Source organism: Onychostoma macrolepis, chromosome 16, assembly GCF_012432095.1.
Source record: "Onychostoma macrolepis isolate SWU-2019 chromosome 16, ASM1243209v1, whole genome shotgun sequence".
NCBI lineage: Eukaryota > Metazoa > Chordata > Actinopteri > Cypriniformes > Cyprinidae > Onychostoma > Onychostoma macrolepis.
In genome coordinates, this window is record NC_081170.1 from 33,392,108 (window position 1) to 33,407,434 (window position 15,327).

The following is a 15,327-nucleotide window of genomic DNA, read 5'->3' on the forward strand; positions in this document are numbered from 1 at the left end:
GTTAGGGTTAAGACTTTGTTGTTCATATAGCACCGGCCTTTCACAAACACAGATACTTAATATCAAATGTAAAACATTTGGAACTGAAACAAAAAGAAAGAAAACAAAAGCTACACAACAAACGACGGTAAAAGAGACGGGAGAAACAAATACAACAAAACAAGGGACAAATTGATTGCAATCACAAGAAGCGAGTCAGCACACATAAACATTTCAATAACGCCGAGTAAACAGATGCGTCTTTAATTGAGTTTTGAAGTTGGCAAGATATGAAATTTCACAGAGATGTTGAGAGACTGGATTCCAGGATGAGTTGAGAAGCAGTGAGAAATGCGCTGGAGGAGTCAGAATGAATCACATCAGGGCTTCAGACACTCATTACAACTTTGTATTTGTGATATTTGGAGTATGAGATTGATATGTTTGGTTTTTTTGTGAATGTTTCCATCCAGGCTGCAGAGTTCTGGATCTATAGTAACTTTCAAAGCAATTTGGTGAGCAGGGCAGAAGTGTTACAGTAAATAGACATTACAAGAACAAGTTCAAAAATGAATCATAAAATGGATAATGTTACGTATTTGCACTGACAGGTCCTTCTGCATCTTAAAGGAATAGTTCACCCAAAAATGAAAATTTGCTGAAAGTGTACTCACCCTTGAGTCACCCAAGATGAGTTTGCTTCTTCATCAGATTTGGAAAAATGTGTCTCTGCATCAGTGTCTCAGCAATGGATGCTCTGCAGTGAATGGGTGCCGTCAGAACGAGAGTCCAAACAGCTGATAAAAACACCACAATAATCCACACCACTCCAGTCCTTCAGTTAACAGATGAGAAGGAAAATAGAAACAAATCCATCATTAAGATGTTTTTACAATCCAAACCAGTCTAAATCAGCCCTAAACAAATACGTGGCTTGATTTTGATGTGAGAGACAGCAGGAGATGATGGATATGTTTCTTGCAAACACGCAGCTTTTGTCTTCTCCAGATGTTAACTGATGGACTGGATTATTGTGATGTTTTTATCAGCTGTTGGATGGCCTGAGGCTGAGTACATTTTCAGCAAATTTTAATTTTTGTTGAACTATTCTTTTGAACAGCGGTAATTATAAATCAGCAACTACAGAGCTTTATCCAATAACTCTTCTGTTCAAGTAAAACAACAAACCCAACTCTTTTTCTCTCTCATCATTGTGGATTGCAGACTATTTTAAATGTTTGCATGCTAATGATTTCCAGACTAGTCTTGAGATTGACGCATGATAACGGTCAGTGTTTGTCATTCTCAGTCCTTTAGGTATTTGTGAGGACTCAAACAGTTGTCCACATTCCCTGTTTAGTGCCAACATGGGAAAAGAGGGAGAGGGAGATTTCAATAGCTGGTTGAGTAGCGGTCTTCAGAAGAAAGCTGGATATGGAGCGGAGTTAATCCAGAATCCTTTAAAGCTGAATACGCCACCATTTAAACCTAGACACCATGATATTGAGAGCCTCGAACCCTTTGAACGCGGTTGATATGTTTTACAGCAGTGCCTTAAATATCTCAGGGTAAATAAATCGAATTATTTTCATCCAGTTAAGCTCTTTGTCTAAGCTTATATTTGTAGCTTAATGGCCTTTAAGTGAACGGCTTACATTAGTTTTCCCTTTTTAACATCACGTAAAACTTGACTGTGGTCCATTTAACCACTAGCTGATCCACAGCAATATTTCTCAATCCGACACACTAACTGTGCTCCAAAACCTAGTGACCTGCCTACACAGGCCGCATTTTAGGTACTGCAGGGATTCACAAACGTTTTTTGTCAGTCAAACCTCTTTGCCCTGAAATATTTACGTTGAGTATCCCTGAGTTTTTAAGTTAATTTTTCAATAAAGTATTTAGTATTCATTTTTCATTTTTATAATTAATTATCACCTTTTTGCAACCCACCTCCAAGTATACAGGACATACGACTCTGCCATCCTGTGTTATTTTAGAGTCATTGTGATTAATATAATTTTTTAAAAATATACAGTGAGGGAAAAAATGATTTGATCCCCTGCTGATTTTGTAAGTTTGCCCACTGACAAAGAAATGATCAGTCTATAATTTTAATGGTAGGTTTATTTGAACAGTGAGGGACAGAACAACAACAAAACAATCCAGAAAAACGCTCTTCAAAAAAGTTATAAATTGATTTGCATTTTAATGAGTCAAATAAGTATTTGACCCCTTCTCAAAACATGACTTAGTACTTGGTGGCGAAACCCTTGTTGGCAATCACAGAGGTCAGACGTTTCTTGTAGCTGGTCACCAGGTTTGCACACATCTCAGGAGGGATTTTGTCCCACTCCTCTTTGCAGATGCTCTCCAAGTCATTAAGGTTTCGAGGCTAATGTTTGGCAACTCGAACCTTCAGCTCCCTCCACAGATTTTCTATGCGATTAAGGTCTGGAGACTGTCTAGGCCACTCCAGGACCTTAATGTGCTTCTTCTTGAGCCACTCCTTTGTTGCCTTGGCCGTGTGTTTTGGGTCATTGTCATGCTGGAATACCCATCCGACCCATTTTCAATGCCCTGGCCCTGACGGTACATGGCCCCATCCATCGTCCCTTTGATGCGGTGCAATTGTCCTGTCCCTTAGCAGAAAAACACCACCAAAGCATGTGTCCACCTCCATGTCTGACGGTGGGGATGGTGTTCCTGGGGCCATAGGCAGCATTCCTCCTCCTCCAAACACGGCGAGTTGAGTTGATGCCAAAGAGCTGGATTTTGGTCTCATTTGACCTCAACACTTTCACCCAGTTCTCCTCTGAATCATTGGCAAACTTCAGATGGGCTGTACATGTGCTTTATCGAGCAGGGGGAGCTTGCGGGCGCTGCAGGATTTCAGTCCTTCACGGCGTAGTGTGTTACCAATTGTTTTCTTGGTGACTATGTTCTCAGCTGCCTTGAGATCATTGACAAGATCCTCCCGTGCAGTTCTGGGCTGATGATCATTGATCTCAGGTGAGATCTTGCATGGAGCCCCAGTCCGAGGGAGATTGACAGTTATTTTGTGTTTCTTACATTTGTGAATAATCACACCAACAGTTGTCACCTTCTCACCGAGCTGCTTGGGGATGGTCATATTTTTATTACATTCATTTTTAGCTTTAGTTTTATTTAATTTAAGTTCCACCAAGACAACATTTAGAATTTTCATTAAAGTTTTTTTTTTTTTTTAAGTTTAAGCTTTTCGATCTAATATTTATATCTGATTTTATTTCTACTTAATGTTTTATTAAAAAACATTCTGAATAGTTTTAGTTAATGATAAACCTGCTTGGATTTATAGAGTAGAATCTCCAGATCCGGCCGCCAGATGGCGCTGTTCACCAGCGCTGTGAGCTCCGGCTGTATTGTTGACCTAACCTATATTTCCCAAACGCAGCACAACAATCTTCCCACACACTAGAGCAGCGCTGAGGCTCATCTCCAGTCACTCACCTCAGTGTGACCCGAAAACACTGCTGTCCGATCCCACGGAAAAGAGCAAAACCAGAAGCCAGTGTGTGCAGAAGCACTGAGGCATCCGTCAAACGGACAGCACGATGTGGTAGAAGGTTGGCGGCTCATGTTTGTTTAGGCCTTTGGAAATGTCATCCTGCAGGCCACACTGAGGGATTGAGACGCTCTCTAAACACGCCCTCAGCGGTGGGCAGGAAACACAACACCCGCCTCGCACCTACGCCCGAGCCGGCAGGAAATGAAGGGCCAGACAGACGCTGCAGGAACAAACAGCATTCCTCTTTCCCTCGCTCAGCCTGTTCAGGGAGTCTGGGTTTATTTCTAACGTCATGAAATCCCAAAGATTTGAGTGACTAATTCTTCCACTATTTTTATCTCTTTGCTTAATGTCAGTTTATGCCACGAGATGAACAGCTGTAGCGCTGCTGACATTCACCCGTTAAATAATAATGCCTTGATCTCTCTAACATATTGAGGGATTGACATCATTAAAGTCTTTTTGACCACACGGTTCAAATATAATTTTGATTGGTTACACTTTATTTTAAAGTGTCCTTGTTACAGTGTAATTATACATTTAAGTACTGTGTAATATTAATTAACTACATGTACTTACTATAGGGTTAGGGTTTGGCTTAGTGTTACTTGCATGTAATTATGTATAATTTGTTGTTATTATCATAGTAAGTACATGTAGCATGTGTAACAAGGACACCTTAAAATAAAGGGTTAGCTTTGATTCTTTTATTTCATCAAGCTCTATATTTCAAATCTGTTTTATTTATTTTGATTTTTTTTTAACAATACAAAAATAATGTTTGTAGTTTGTTTTGCAAAACACTTATAGTGCACTTATAGTGTACTTACCCCAAAGTGTACTAACATAAAGGTTCAGGGTTAGTTCACAGTTATTACACAGTTATTACTATAGTAAGTACATAGTAATTATGTGCATGCAGAAAAGGACTGTAAAATTTAATGCTACCAAAATAATAAATGTGATGTGATTAAATTATGGTGTATTGTGGTATGATATTTAGTTTAGTTAGGTTAAAGATTTCATTAAAGTTAAGATTATTACGAGCAATTTTTAAAATAATCTTCAACTCTATACCGTTCAACCTTGAAATATTTTCAATGTAATAAAATTTAATTAAAATGTAAAAATCATATTTTTTTGAAAAAAGTTATATAACACTTACTATTTAGAAAGTGTTTATTTTGATTGCTTTTATTTTTCTTTCATTTATTTATTTACTTATGATATAATTTATTATAAGCTTTTTCTGCAGACTGAATTAACCTGAATGATTCCTCACACATTTTGTCATTGTTTCCAATATCAAATCATCAATTCAAAAGTGAACAAAACAACCCAAATCTGCTGTTCCTATTCAAACGTACAATAAAAAAAAAAACGGTACGAATTCTAAAGTTACTCTGAAAGCAGTGAAATACTGTGGGGCTTTAGGGATCAACCATTGAAATATAGAACTAATCTGAATACTGGACTGGATGTGTGGTGGTAGTTTGGTCTGAGGTGGGAAAAAATGCTTTAATGTTAAGCAGTAACTTTTTCAAATGAACATTTTTGGGTTCAAATGGCAATGACCCGTATATATAATGAGTTACATGTACCATCTTGCTTTTCTGAAAGAACGATTGGTTCGTGGCTGGTCCTCAGTACTGTAAAATCATAAATCAGAGTTGGAGAGAGTTATGGATTAAGTGAGCGGCCCTTATGATGGGATTTCAAAGGTGTGATTTAAAATATGGGAAACATGCACGTTTGCCCCATAAATACTGGGCCTCTCTGATGCCGCCCGTAACACGCACAGGAAGATCAAGCATTTCAAATTAAGGAGAGAAAAATGCATTCTGCCAGATGAAAAAGGTTTCCTGGGGTCAATTTCACATAAAAAATCCTCTTAAATGTAGAACAGTCAAGTAACCATGAAAGCTAATGTAAAACAGACAGAGCAGAGCAACTTAACCTGCTTCTGCTGGTGTCAGCAACACAAACAACACACACACACACACACACACACACTGTGAACATCTTCGGCATGTCTGATATCAACATACAGTAACACAGATCACGTGATGCACATCGGAAGTTCAGTTATTACAGCTGCTGCACTGAAATATCTGACAATTCTGCTCCAAATGTCAAGTGCTTAGATGTGTATATTTTTGCACTTTCTTTCTTTCTTTCTTCTGATTTTTGTGATTTATTAACACACAGCTTATATGAAAAACATTTATTTAACTCTTATTTAATTTTTTGTATACTTTTATTCAGCAAGAATGCATTAAATTGATCAAAAGTGACAGTAAAGACTTTTCTAATGTTACAAAAGATTTGTTTCAAAATAAATTTCAAATATTTATTTCAAATAAATGCTGTTCTTTTGAACTTAATATTCACACACACACAAATAAATAAATATATATATATATATATATATTTCTGATGTCAATATTCGTTTTTTATATATTTTATTTTTAATATTATCATACCATTTATTGGTGCTATATGGGCAAATGAGTTTTAATTTAATCAAATTAATTAATGTAGTTTTACATTTACATTTACATTTATGCATTTAGCAGACGCTTTTATCCAAAGCGACTTACATTGCATTCAAGTTACAGTTTTTACATTTGATCAGCTCTTGCTTTCCCTGGGAATCGAACCCATGATCTTGGCGTTGCTAGCGCCATGCTCTACTATTTGAGCTACAGGAAAGCGTCGTTTGATGGCTGTTACTTGTTATGACAATATTGAACCATTGTTATTATACATAACTAAAACTAAAATCATAATAAAACCCCCATAACAGAAATAACTAAATAAAATAAAATTAATACTACTAATAAAATAAAAGCTAAATTAAAATGCAAACAGTAAATACTAATTCAAAAACATTAATAAAAATTAAGAGAAATATGTCTAATCAGCTGAAAAAATGTTTATATAGGGAAGTAAAAAAAAGTATCAAAGTTTCCACAAAAATATTCTGCAGCACAACTGTTTTCAACATTGATAATAATCAGAAATGTTTCTTGAGCAGCAAATCAGCATCTTAGAATGATTTCTGAAGGATCATGTGACACTGAAGACTGGAGTAATGATGCTGAGAATACTGCTTTGATCTCGGCAATAAATTAAATTTTAACATATACTCACATAGAAAATGGTTACAACCCGAATTCTGGAAATGTTGGGACATTTTTTAAATTTGAATAAAATGAAAACTAAAAGACTTTCAAATCACATGAGCCAATATTTTATTCACAATAGAACATATAGAACATAACAAATGTTTAAACTGAGAAATTTTACACTTTCATTCATTAAATGAGCTCATTTCAAATTTGATGCCTACTACAGGCCTCAAATTAGTTGGCACAGGGGCAACAAGCAAGAAATTTTTTTTTTTGAAAAGATTCAGCTGGGCAAACATCTAGCAACTAATTAAGTTAATTGACATCAGGTCTGTAACATGATTAGCTATAAAGGGATGTCTTAGAGAGGCAGAGTCTCTCAGAAGTAAAGATGGGCAGAGACTCTCTAATCTGTGAAAGAGTGTGTAAAAAGATTGTGGAATACTTTAAAAACAATGTTCCTCAGTGTCAAATTGCAAAGCTTTGCAAATCTCATCATCTACAGTGCATAACAACATCAAAAGATTCAGAGAAACTGGAGAAATCTCTGTGCATAAGGGACAAGGCCGAAGACCTTTGTTGGATGCCCGTGGTCTTCGGGGCCCTCAGACGACACTGCATCACTCATCTGCATGATTCTGTCATTGACATTACTAAATGGGCCCAGGAATACTTCCAGAAACCACTGTCGGTAAACACAATCCGCTGTGTCATGTGCAGATGCCAACTAAAGCTCTATCATGCAAAAAGGAATCCATATGTGAACATGGTCCAGAAGTGCCGTTGTGTCCTGTGGGCCAAGGCTCATTTAAAATGTCCAAATTTGATATTCTTGTTGGAAATCACAGACACCGTGTCCTCCGGGCTAAAGAGGAGGGAGACCTTCCAGCGTGTTATCAGTGTTCAGTTCAAAAGCCAGCATCTCTGATGGTATGGGGGTGCATAAGTGCATACGGTATGGGCAGCTTGCATGTTTTGGAAGGCACTATGAATGCTGAAAGGTCAATATTCGGCAGACACTCACATGTTTGCTGGAACAGCACTACATTAGTGAGGTCTGCGGTTAAGATTTGTGCAATAATAATGGTAGTACTGCTTGATAGCGTTTGACACAGTTTCGTACAGATAATATCATGGTGATCATTGCGTTTGTCTAACGAATGTGGTCTCCTCAGCAATAAACTATCCGCATGCTCTGCTGCCTGTCAGTGCGGTGAAGCAGTGTTGCCAGATATTGCTACAAAAAAACAAACACAACCAATCCCCTGAAAAATGCACCAAAATAAGTTTAAATCTTGTGTTTTCCAAATAGGATACAGAATCTCTAATCTTCCCACTTTATTAATGCCCTAATTACTTTATTAACGCTGTTACATTAAGTATTAAAACAAGTCCAGCGATGCTTATAATAACTAGATCTGAGTGGAGCGGAGTGGAGTCTGCACTTGTCCAAGCTCCTTCACTCCTGCGTTTCGCAGCTGCTGTGAGTCAGCCACATGAATTTATTCAGCGACATGATTTAAATTTTTTTTATTTATATATAAGTTGAAATAAGTTTTCAAATTTTATTTTTGAACATGGCTGGCTATGGGCCTGGATGTGTAAAGTGAATGAGTGTAAACTATAGCCTATATGAATGAAATGAGCGCAAATCAATAGCCGCTTTGGACTCTATGCGCATCTCTCAGAAATCAGAGCTTTGTCTGGAGTTATATCAACTAACTCGACAAAAATATCCTAAACTTAATTCATAACTTCAAACCTTTTCAAAATCCAACTGTAAAAAACGCATTACATTAGCCCTTTTCGTGAATGGCATTACTTATACAATACGAAGAAAAGCGATGTTTGATTAAGGCTTTTGGAGGGTCCAACTGATTTGTTGTGCTGTGTTGATAAAATACTCGTAAATGATCACAGACTCCCGCAACACATGATCTAAGTTACTTCAAGTTCAAGCGAGCTTTATTGTCATTCTGCTATGAGTACTGAACACTTTCTTTCCATTTCTAGTTTTTTTTTTTCCAGCTTCTTTTTGTCTACTTGTGCTCTTATTTAAGATTGTGGATGCTTGTCTCTTGACAAATCTGTACACAAAGTTTCACTGGAAAGCAAGAAGAATAAAGTAATTTTTCTTTTTTGATCAATATTTTCTGTAGTTTTAAATAAGATATTTACAAAGTTATAATTATAATAAAAATAATATTTTCTTTAGTTACAAGGCATATTTGTTAAATGAAAACTACGAATCGAACAGATTTGCATTTAAAATGGTATTTTCATGTAATTTGACGAACTTCCGGTTTAAGCCACGCCCACTTCCAGATCCATCCAAATACAGATACAGATAAAAATAATTTTGAGATTGTCACAGATACAGATACAGATACAAATAATGGCTCCGCTGCACACCCCTACAAAACCACATACTGCAGTTATTACAACAGCATGGCTTCGTAGTAGAAGAGTCCGGTGCTGAATTGGTCTGCCTGCAGTCCAGATCTTTCACCTATAGACAACATTTGGCACATCATTAAACAAAAAATATGTCAAAGACGACCATGAACTCTTCAGCAGCTGGAAACCTATATCAGGAAAGAATGGGACCAAATTCCAACAACAAAACTCCAGAAACTCATAACCTCGATGCCCAGATGTCTTCAAACTGTTTTGAAAAGAAGAGGAGATGCTACACCATGATAAACATGCCCCCGTCCCAACTATTTTGAGACCTGTAGCAGAGTTCATTTTGGGCATAAAATTGTAAAATTTCTCCGCTTAAACATTTGTTATGTTATCTATGTTCTATTGTGAATAAAATATTGGCTCATGTGATTTTAAATTCTTTAATTTTCATTTTATGTAAATTAATCGTCCCAACATTTCCGGAATTTGGGTTGCATTTTAAATTGTAATAATATTTCACAATATTACTGTTTTTACTGTATTTTTGATCAAATAAATGTAGCTTTGATAAGCATAAGATACTTCTTTCAAAAACATTTAAAAAGTTTACAGACCCCAAACTCTTGAACAGTAGTGTATGTCCTCATTTGGGAAAACATCCATATGTGAACTGTGGGAGAAACTTTACTGTATAAGACATTAACAGTAGATCACAGCTGGACAGTTTTAGGAATATATGTCTGTAGGTGCACTGTGAAGCGTGTGTGTGTGTGTGTGAGTGTGTACCTGTTTTTCTATTCAGGTGGGGACTTAAACCTGAATACACACAGACTCATGGGGACTCGTGTCACGGTGGGGACCTAAATTGAGGTCCCGACGGGTAAACAAGCTAATAAATCACACAGAATGAAGTTTTTTGAAAATCTTAAAATGCCTGTAGTTTCCTGTAAGGGGTAGGTTTAGGTGTAGGGTTGGTGTAGGGCAACAGAATATACAGTCTGTACAGTAGAAAAAGCATTACACCTATGGAGAGTCCCCACAAGGATAGCAAACCAGACGTGTGTGTGCGTGTGTGTGTGTGTGTGTGTGCTGGTATGAGATGGAGGCGTATATAGTCAGAGTGGCACCAGGTACAGCGCTTTATGAGAGATGGAACACATTAGAGCATTATTGCTTCAGCATGTTTGAAGCCACACATTATTTCTGTCTCACTGACTCCTATCATAAGCAGCATATACCGGATGGGTTAGAGGCTAGCTTTACATTTCACAGATAAAACTGTAGATTTATTTTCGTTGAATCTGTTGCGAGTATGGCCCTGCTGTGCGCATGGAAACTCAAGATAAACAGAGAACGACCACTAACGAGGTTGTTGGTGGTCGTGTGTACAGTAAAATGTGATCCGCACGGTTTCATTTTGTGGTGGGCAAAACCCTGAAGAGCTTCCAAAACCAGTTTGTTTTTGACTGAGGGCTGCAGGGCATGGCATGGAAGAAAATAGCAAAAATGTGTGTCAAGAACTTTAATTGCGGGGCCCCTAATCTGGCGTGATTCAGCCGCGTCTGGGTGGCAGACAGTGACTCAGTCTTTAAATGTGAATGAGAGGCTCATCTCTGTCTCACCGTAAACCCTGTTTGTTCTGGATTGGCCAAGCATTTCTGGGGGAGTTTATTATTCAGTTTCACTAATTTTGATGATTAATTTTTGTCTGTGTCCTACTGTATATTTTTTTAGATCGATTAGACATAAGTGTCACTGAGGGTTTTATTTATTTATTTAATTACTATTTTGAATTAGCTTCTATTTTGTATTTCCATTTTAATATTAGTTTCTTTTATTTAGTTCATTATTTTCAATATGTTTTTTATTCATTTTTATTTCAGTTTCGGTTAATTACAATAATCCTGGTTCAATATTATCAACACAATTACCACAGCCCTCATAATAATTATTATTAATTTTTTTCTATACAGCACCACTAAATGCAATATATACATGTGTCACGATGCCATGACATTAAGTCACATGACCTGCAAGAACCAATGAGACCTGATGATTTTGACATGTCACTATATTCCATTAAACATGAGTTGATCAATGTTTTGGTTTGCGCTGAGAGCGAATTGCAAATGAGAGCACAAATTACACATTTCTGGTCACTTACTCGTCACTTCAGTGCACATAAATTAAATCCACAATTTAAGATTAGGTTTTATTCTGTTCATTGGGCATACATAACAGTGATACTAGTCACTAAAATGATTTTGTTGAAATCTGGAAGACATATATATACCTGCTAGAACCACACAATAGCACATCTAGGTTTCTAACGGATGATGAAGAATTGACAGAGCAGCCATCAAGTGTTAGACAGTGTTCTAGGTTATTACATGCGGAGGTTTTTGGTCCCAATATAACACCTCTGTTTTTTAAGAATTTAGCAGTAGGAATTTATTAGTCACCATTCAGTGACTTTTTATATCCACTATGCATTGTTAGTTTTGTGAAATGGTATGTTTTGCTGGGCTGCAAAGAAATATAGAGCTGAGTATCATCAGCATAACAGTGAAAACTAACACCATGTTTCCTGATGATTTCTCACAATAGTAGAAAAAGCATGAAAAATGGCGGTCTTAGTACCTGTCACGATCTCTAGCTGGAGTGCCCACGAGCTTCCCTAGAGGGCACCCTATCCTGTACCCTTTACCACTCACCTCGGACTCCATTTCCCATAATCCTTTGCCTGGACACATCATCAATTGCAATCACCTGTCTCTCATCACCTCATCAGTCTCCCACTATAAGAATAACAAGTTTCTGTGTTTCCTTGCATACATGTTTTGATCCCTGGACTGTTTTCTTGTTTATGATTGTTTTGCTGCCTGCCCTGACCATAGCCTGATTACCTGGATTACTCTTTTGCCTTGCCTCTGCCATCGTTGTTTGCTGTTGTTGACCATGCCTGTTTGATTACGCTCTTATTAAAGCCTTGCTTTTGGATCCCTACTCTATTTTCACGCCTCCCTCGTTACAGTACAGAGCCTTGTGGTACTCCACACTAGTTATGCAAAGTCCGATTCATTTCTGCGAACCGGTTCTTTTCGGACAGATCGGCTCATTGAACCGGTTCAAAAACTCGATTCATTGTTTCCTGACGTCATCAAGCAATCATGTCTCTACGCATTTCTTTTCTAACAACTAAGTGCCATGTTGTATAAATGAAAAATTCAAATAAGTCATTCGTGTCAACACATGTTGAAACATAAAAAAAATGAAGTTATTTGTGTGAAAGCATATTGTGGATTATTGCCACATAATTCACTTAAGTTAATGGTGTTTGTGGTCACAGTTTCGTTCTCGTATTTTTTTTGACCAATATTGACTAGCCTACAACTTGGATAAGATTCCTAAAAGTTTCTCACCTACAGCACACATTACAGACATTGATGCACAAACGCAGATATGTTCTACATGTCTACAGTATGAGTAAACCAGTCATAAACTCCTTGATTTCGCTTGAAATAGCAACTTAAAATATAATATGCATGCGCAATAAACTATTGTCAAATTTATTTACATCACTCGAAAGAAAGGTTTTTACTGGTTTTAATAAAATGTCAATTAATAACAGTCACAATAAGCATATTTCCAGTACGCGCCTCAGGCTTGCACAGTATAGTCAAATCACTCATCAGAATCTTCAGTAATCCTCGGCAAACTTCTCCACGGCTCATTCAGTTCTTGTTGAGTCCTCGGTAATCCTCGGCAAACTTCGACAGTTGTTTGAACCGGTTCATTCGGTTCTCTTTGAGTTGGACGTGCTACTTAGGCTGTGCATCCTGCATCATCAACCCGGAACAAAAGTTTGATTCAGTTCGATTTGTGAACCGGCTCGACCGGTTACTTCCTGAGAACCGGCTCAAAAGAACGATTCGTTCAAGAACCGAAAATCACTACTCCATAGCTGTATTTGTGACTGATATGATACCTCTTTATTCACTGTTATGAATTATAAAAATAACATAAAAATATAGTTCCCAACTAAAGTATTGTTTAGTGTAAAACATGTTGAAGATTAGCGAACAGGCTGTTGATTTATTACGATTTTTGTAATAAAATATCCAAAATCTACTTGCACACTGTGATATATTTCATGCAGTTGTGTACTTACATTATTCCAAAAGTTCCCAAAGATTTATAAATCCAGAGAAATTCCAGTTTTAAATAATGGCTCGTCCCTGGTCATTGTCGCCTATCAATGACGTAATATCCGCACTATCCTCAGTTTCCACTTATAGAAACTATGGCAACACGCGGACACAAATGCTGCTAAATCCATTACGACTGTTGTGAATAAAATGAAAATGAAATGAAAAGTGTTGACAACAGCATTAAATTTAGATCTGCTCAGTGTTGCGCCATGATTTTTAAACACGTTTTTATAGTGTTGCCTATATAACCAATCACACACGAGTCTGTTGAGCTTGAGCTTATAAATGCAATGGCCAATCAGAGGCGTTCAGATGAGTTTTTGTTCAGTGCAAACGCTCGCTGACTGAATTCAGCTCTCATGTGAATTCAATTCCCATTATAACCATTAAAACCATTACATTTTCTATGTGTTTTGGGCAGGGTTCTATTGTTTTTTTCAGCAGGGAAGTTAGTCATAATGTTCTTTGACAATGTAAATGTTCTTTGCTCGCTTTCTCTGGATAATTTATACACTGTTTGAATAAATGTGGAAGGTACAGGTAATAAAAAAATTAATTCATTACCTCATCCGTGAACATACTCCTTCACAGCGTCATCAGGCTTCGCCTTTGTTATTATTTTGAAAATATGACCTCTAGTCAGGGTTGCCAGGTTTTCACAACAAAACTGGCCCAGTTGCTACTCAAAACTAGCCCAATCACATTTAGAGGGGGGTCCCCAGGTAAAAATCGCGTTCTGGGGTAAAATACACATTTTTTGGCGGGGTTCCCCTGGTAAAATTGGCATTTTAGGGGCTAAATATCACGTTATTGGGGTCGCTTAAACCCATGGACATGAAAAACAACCCGCGGCAACAGTGTTAAAGTAGCCCAATTGGCAACGCTGCCCCTAGTGGCTAAAACGTACATATTGTGCCTTTAAGATTAAAATGTACCTTTTCTCAGTGTTGCATTTTGGAACTGAACTTGGTATTATTAATTTAAAAAAAAAATTGTATTCTGGTATTGTGTGGGCAAAGGACGAGGAGCACAGGATCTCAAATGCAGCATATTTACTTTGTTTACTAAAACAAAGGCAATCCAGAAGGTAAGATTCTACATAACAGCTTCACACATGTAAAGACAATATAGGAAAAAGAGAAGAACCAAACTGAGGGTTTATGAGGAACACAACAAGACACATGTGAATGTAATCAATTAACCAATGAGTAACCATAGACAAAACAAGTTAGCAAGCAGAACAAAGGGAACAGGAACTAAACATAGAAATGAAACACTGGAAACAAACAAAACACAACATAGGAGTCCACAAAAAGTATTATTACAGTAGCTATACATAACCTTTTTTAAAACTTTTTTTTATATTGTTTTCAAAATGTTTTTAAAAAGTTGTATTGCCCTGTAATGAGTGCAAAGCATGATGATTTTTTTTTTTTTTCTGTGAATTGTAAAAGGGTTTTGTGTTTTTGGGTCCCGTGGCTCCACACACAGACGAGGAAGGGAGGCAGTGAGTAAGCTGGGTGTTGCAGGGAGAAAACCCAATCCTATTTACAGTACATTGCAAGGGTTTGTGGAGATCTGACGTCAATCCACCAGTCACCACACAGCTAAAATGAAAAAGCTGCAGCATGAAGCTAAAAGTAGACAAGGCAGTGTGTAAACATGATTAATGCAAAACTACCAAAATATACAGATTCCTTTGACCCTTCGCTGAACTTTAGCGTTTACAACTCCACATATTAAAATATTTCAGTCATAGTTTACAGTGATCCATACTCAGTAGAAAACCGCCAAAAATTTAAAATAAATAAATACTGTCAATTTCTTGGCACTATATTGAAGGCACTATATCTGAGATGAAGACAAGAAGCCCAATGGCTATCAAAACCCCAAATTCACTACAATACAAAATAATAATTAATTAATTGGTATAAAAACAATTTCCACTCAGAAATAGCTAGTAAATTTTAGAAATACTTGCAAAGAAAAGGCAAGTAACACACTGAATTAACATGACATTTTTTGAGTAGAAAGACTTGAATAGCATTTT